Genomic DNA, 5,949 nt, shown 5'->3' on the forward strand with positions numbered 1-5,949 from the left:
GCTTCTCTCTTAAATGTCATTAAAGTTTACATATATTGATTCCTGAGTCTATATGAACATTAGTTAACACGATTTAACATTATATCTAAAGCATGAATTAAAGAAAGGCTGAGAGAGCTTTTAACTTTCCTTTTGTGTGGCAAAGTGGCAAAATGCTTTCATGTTTCACAGTATTAACCTTTACACTAAACAGGCTCTCACTAACTTCTAGAAATACATTTACATTTAAAAATTTTTTTATATCAGTGTAAAAAGTAACAAATTTTACATATACCCTATTGATGACAGGTCCTATAATAGAACATTAAATGATAGAAATAAATCCCCAATAACATTTACTCTTCTTATAAGTTTGAAATTACCATTACAGACAAGTTTAATTTGGAGAATAGCAGCTTGATAAATTTTCTGCTTTAAAAGCTGTATACCTGGAAAATATGAACACATTTAATATATAAAGAATGACCATTCCACAATTATTACCAAATGTAGTTTGGTAATAAAGAAAAATTTAAACTTTGTAAATTTTTAAAGAAAAATTTAGACTCTGTAACATCATACAATACTTTAACAGTTGTTGTTTAGCCATAATTGTATAAACCCCAATTTTTAAGACTAGTTGTTCTAAAGAATAAAACTTAACAGACATAATATTAAGAGTAAATTTTACCAACCTATGAAAACAGCAATAATGTTTAAGTATGTTACTCCATGGAATTTAAGGAGTTGAGAGTACTTGATGTTTTTTAATAATTAGCATTTTAACTTTGTAAATTCATCAGATGTCTCTAACAAACACATTTGAGTAATTCCATACATGTCAACTCTAATTCACTCATCTTATTATTAAAAAAAAAACAAGATATCAGACAAGTGTACCAATAGTATTTGTTGTCTCTTTCCTGTTGAAGAAAAGTTCTAGAAAAATTGATGTTAGACATTTTATAAACATCAACATTTTATTGTTTAACCACCTAGAGACTTGTGAATTAATTTTAAAGACATTTTACTTTTATTAGTTTACCCAATTTAAATCGAACCTTTTTAAATCACGTGTGGTGATTTAAAAAGGAAATCATTTAAAAAATGGATCCATTTTTTAAAATTTTAATTTTATGCATGCTTATATTTAGTTGCACACAGACAGACAACACATACCACAAAGGCAAAGGACATGTAATGTTTATCTCCATTGCAATGTAACAGATGTTCAGAAATAACTCTAGAGTTGGATAAAAAGAACTGATCAAAAAAAGTCATGAGCTCAAAAAATATAGAATTTAAGGGAAAAAAAAAAAAAACAAGAGTCCTGGAAAAATGATATGGCCATTAATTGTAGCATGAGAGAGTGAGAAAGAAAAGGGCAGAGAGAAGGGGTGAGAGGGGGAGAGAGAGTGTTCTGTGTTGCAGCCCTGGAGAAATTTAAAATGGACAGTTTTTTTTCTCTTCAATCTCAGGTGTGTCCCTCGCTGAGCCAGCTGCAGTCTACATTCCAATGCAGGCTTCCGCAAGGCTAGGCAGAGGGAACTGCCTAGGACTTTTAATTTTCCTGGTTGGGAATCGGGTCAGATTTGGATGCAGAAAATTATGAAATGTTATCTCTGGCTACTTTTGAGGAATGGGGCTGCTATATCATACTCCTTACTGTGACATGCCACTGACTGTTGGGCTGGTTAGGGTTACTCCCTCCACACCAGCCACCTCCCGTGGGGTCTAGAATATGTGTGCAGGACCTCGTGGCAGGAAGACTGGGTGGGCTGGGCAGGAGAACGGAAGCAGAAACAGAACGGGGCAAAGGAGATGGGGAAGCAATAGCCAGAGGGGCCTCTGCCACAGTGGACCAGTTTGGGGGTGGTTTGTTAGCTGAGTTGAAGTTGGAGAAGGAGGAAGGATTAAGAGGGGGAGAGGAAGTCAAAAGGAGGTGTTCAAGTTTGCAGGAAGAGCAAAGAAGTGCAAAAAAGAAAAGACTTGAAGATAAGGAATCCCTTTCCATCTGCCCGCTCGCTCACAGGAGCTGTGTGCCATTACGTAGCCATTTTGGATTGATTATCTAAAGGGCACTGTGGCCAAATATCATTATACAAACTAATAAGTTTTGGTGGCTTTAAGCCGGGGGTCGGGTGAAGGGTTCTAAAGTTGTCTAACAGACATCCCAGGGGTGAATCTGCTGGAATGGAGGACCCAGATCCCATGGTGGAGACTGATACAGCCGAGCCAGTGTCCAGGGCATCCCAAGGCCACAGACTAGTCGGCTGGAGACAGAAGGCAGCACAGTGATGGGGTCGTCACACAAGCATCAACGTGGGCCAAGCAAAAGCCAAGAGAGTTGAGGACCTGACACGAGGATTTTTGAGAGAGCGAGCGTGAAGAGGAGCCTCAACCCTGAGAGAGAATCTCCACCATAAAGTCAGGAACCCACTGCGTGGGCTGACAGATCTGGCTCCATGGGAATGTCACAGGCCAGACTCCAAGGGAAATGACTGAACAGGCTCCATTTTGCTCTGAGACTCTGTGCTATGTAGGAAATAAGCTTCTCCCATGGGAACACCCCACCTCTGTGCCCTTCATCAGTTACTTGGTGTGACATGTTTAATAATATACAATGACAACTCCTAGATAGTAAAGAATTGCTCTCTTTTGATCCCTATTGCTCCTAAACAATGTACCATGTGAACAGTGATTGTGTGGATGTTAGTACCCTTCTTTAGTGTGTGCCTAGGTAAGGGTCATTCTGACCCACTTCTCCCTCTGTCGATGATCTCATGATGTTAGTTTGTAATTTCGAATCATAGCAACAGACACTTATGATTGATGTGATTTTTGGTATAAGAACCCCTATAACCCTGTGGTCAGGGCTGTTCTCCCAATAGCCATTTTTTGGGGCATTGTGTGAGACAGTCAGCCGGGCTTAATAAAGACTCTCAAATTTGGACTTCTCAGTGGTGATCGGTATGTTCTTAAGTCATGCCCCATAACACCACCCGGCAGATAAGACCAACTAAGGGGGCTTAGTCATGGCTGCCTCGAGGGCCCCAGATATTCAACAGTCACTTCTCAGGTCAGCAGAGGAGTGTTTAAGTTGGCCTGGGGAACCCGCCTAGGGGACTCACCAATCTGAAGTCCAGTGATGGATGCAGAGCAGAGCGTCAGGCTGAATGGAAGGTGAGGCCGTGTCCGGGGGGCACTGGGGCGTCAGATGGGGTTCCACTTGCTTAAGAGAGAGTGGAAGAGCCCATCTGAGTCAGGGCACCATTAAGAACCCAGAAACCACTCCGGACATGGGAACTCACATAAGAGTTTATTAAGCAAACAGAGTGTCTCCCTGCAGGGCAAGAGAGAAAATGAGAGGAAAAGAGAGAGAGAGAGAGCGCGTGCAAGAGAGAGAGAGTGAAATGGAGGAGAGAGCAGGAAAGTGAGGAGAACATGAGAGCGAGGAGGAGAGAGAGAAAATGGCGGGGGAGCCATTCTTAAGCAGTTGAATTCTGCGGGCTAACAGGGGACCAATAATGGAGAAGGATAAGCTGACTGATGAACCAATGGCTAGCTAGGATGTTCACAGACTGACAAGCTAGGTTGTAAGTTGGGAGGCGGGGAAATGACTGCAGGGTAAAGGGCAGGGGAGCAGCTTTATATTATATTATGCTCTGAATGTCAAGCAGGGTGCTAACTGTAATTGAAAAGCATTAATTGTTTAAATTCTTGAGTTCCTACTGATATTAAAAATGCTAATTGGTCACTTTTAGAGGGTGATAGGAAACAAGTTCATGTTCTTTAAAACTATTAAGTAAAATCAGATTGGGGAGGGAGAAGAGGATAGAAAGAATAAAACTGATCAAATAAAGCTGTGTATACATGCAGCCATGGCATAATGACTCTTACTAGTTTTTAAAAATACTTCTAGTTGTAGATGGACACAATACCTTTATTTTATTAATTTTTAGGTGGTGCTGGGGATGGAACTCAGTGCTCTACCACTGAGCCACAACCCCAGCCCTCCACTCTTACTATTGTGTATATAAAATGCACCAATAAAAAATAACTTTAAAAACTAAAAAACAAACCAAAAAAACCACTATACTGAGATTTCTTCTCACTCCAGTGTCAGAATGTCAACAATCAAGACTACAAGGGACAGTGAAGATATTTAGCAAAGAAATTTAAGAGGGGAAAAATATAATAAAGGTAGTTTAGTGATAAGTTTTTAGCATAATTTTTGATACCAGTATAAAAGTTAATTCTGTAAATAACGATATGGGTGTGTTTATGGGAAGAAAGCTCAGAATTTTTCTGCTGTGGTTTGTGTTTAGAACCCTGCATGGGGCCCACAAGGGGCTTTGCTGGCCAGTACCTGAATCATAACAATTTATGTATGGGGCAGGTGGGGAAAAAAAACACAAGTAACAATAAATGTTGGCAAGGATGTGGGGAAAAGGTACACTCATACATTGCTGGTGAAGCTGCAGTCACTTTGGAAAGCGGTATGGAGATTCCTCAGAGAACTTGGAATAGAACCACCATTTGACCCAGCTGTCCCACTCCTAAGTATATAACCGTGGTCCACTTTATGCTTTGAATGTAGCCCTTGCTGCTCCACCAAAGGAACTTATATTTACACTGGACACGTTTCTTTCTTTCCCTCTCTCCCTGTGCCTTCCTAGTCTCTTCCCCTCCCTAATCTCAGGGGAAACAGGATCACCTTTCTTCCCCATCCTGGGCACAGTTATCTGTGCTGAGCACACACCCACCACAGGGAGAGTAATCCAGACTTTGGGGATGGCATCAGAAGGTCTCAGGAATGACTGTCTCCCAAATTAACAAGTGGATCACAACTCCAGCAGAGAACACGTGGAATGTAGCTCCCGAGTCACCTCTTTAAAAGCCCCTGCTCCTGCTGAGGGGCAGAATCACAGCTCTGGAACAGGAGTCCCCTGAGTTTGTCCTTTGCTAGCAAAGCAATAAACCTTTTTCCTTTTTCTCAAAACTGTTCCTCCTTATTGGATTGGCACTGGGGACAAGGACCAAGCTTTCAGCAACAGGAGGAATTTTCATAAACCCTGCATGTGATCATCACCCAGATGCACCCCACCCCCGCCCTGGGACCCCAGTGGGTGTCTGACCTGCTGGGCTGCTGGCCGGGGGCTTTGGTGTCATGGACACCTTTTCTTAGCACCCTGGGTTTGGCTGCTGTCCATCAACTTTGAAGGCTCTGAGGGCAGGGGCCTGTCTGTCCCCGTGGCTAGACCCCCACTCCATGACTGACCAACCCAGTCAGGGCCAGTACCCGGCTGTGAACTCCCCACTGGCTGCCTGGTGGGCAAGGGTTCTCCAGGGTGCTGCAAACTCACTGAGGTCACGAATTCCTCTGGTTTTCTTTCAATTACATTCTGCCACTGCATCCGCCAGCCACCCGGCTCAGCTAGTGTGCGGGCCTTGCCGAGCCTACCTCCCCGGAGGGCGGGCAGATCGTGGCCACTCCACAGAATCTGAAAAGTGTCGTCAGAAACCACACTCTTGGCCAGCCGTGTCCCGGCAAGCCGAACCCCAGGATCAGGCAGGGCCAGGAAACGCATTTGGGCCGCACTCGGGTCCAGCTCAGCACCCCAAGCGCTGGCGGGTTTCAGCGCAGGCCCGGTTAAGAAGCGAACGCTTAACAAGCCTGACGGAAACAGGCCGCCCAACGGGCAAGGTGCGGGCACTGACCCCAGCTTCGTGAGGTTCAGGGGACCCCAGGGGCCTCCGGGATCGGGGCAGGCACTTCCGGAGGGTGTCGTGCTCCGGCCCTGCGCCGGCAGGGTTCCCGGCTGCAGCGCTCCAGCCCCAGTCCGGTCGCCCCAACTGCAGCCACTGGGCAGCCAGGCGACCTGGCCCGCGTCCTTGCGCCTGTCACTCAGACGTGGCGGTGGGGGCGGGGCCGGGGCGGGGCGGGCGCACTGGCGCGGGCGGCGCGGG

Source organism: Sciurus carolinensis, chromosome 9, assembly GCF_902686445.1.
Source record: "Sciurus carolinensis chromosome 9, mSciCar1.2, whole genome shotgun sequence".
Classification (NCBI taxonomy): domain Eukaryota; kingdom Metazoa; phylum Chordata; class Mammalia; order Rodentia; family Sciuridae; genus Sciurus; species Sciurus carolinensis.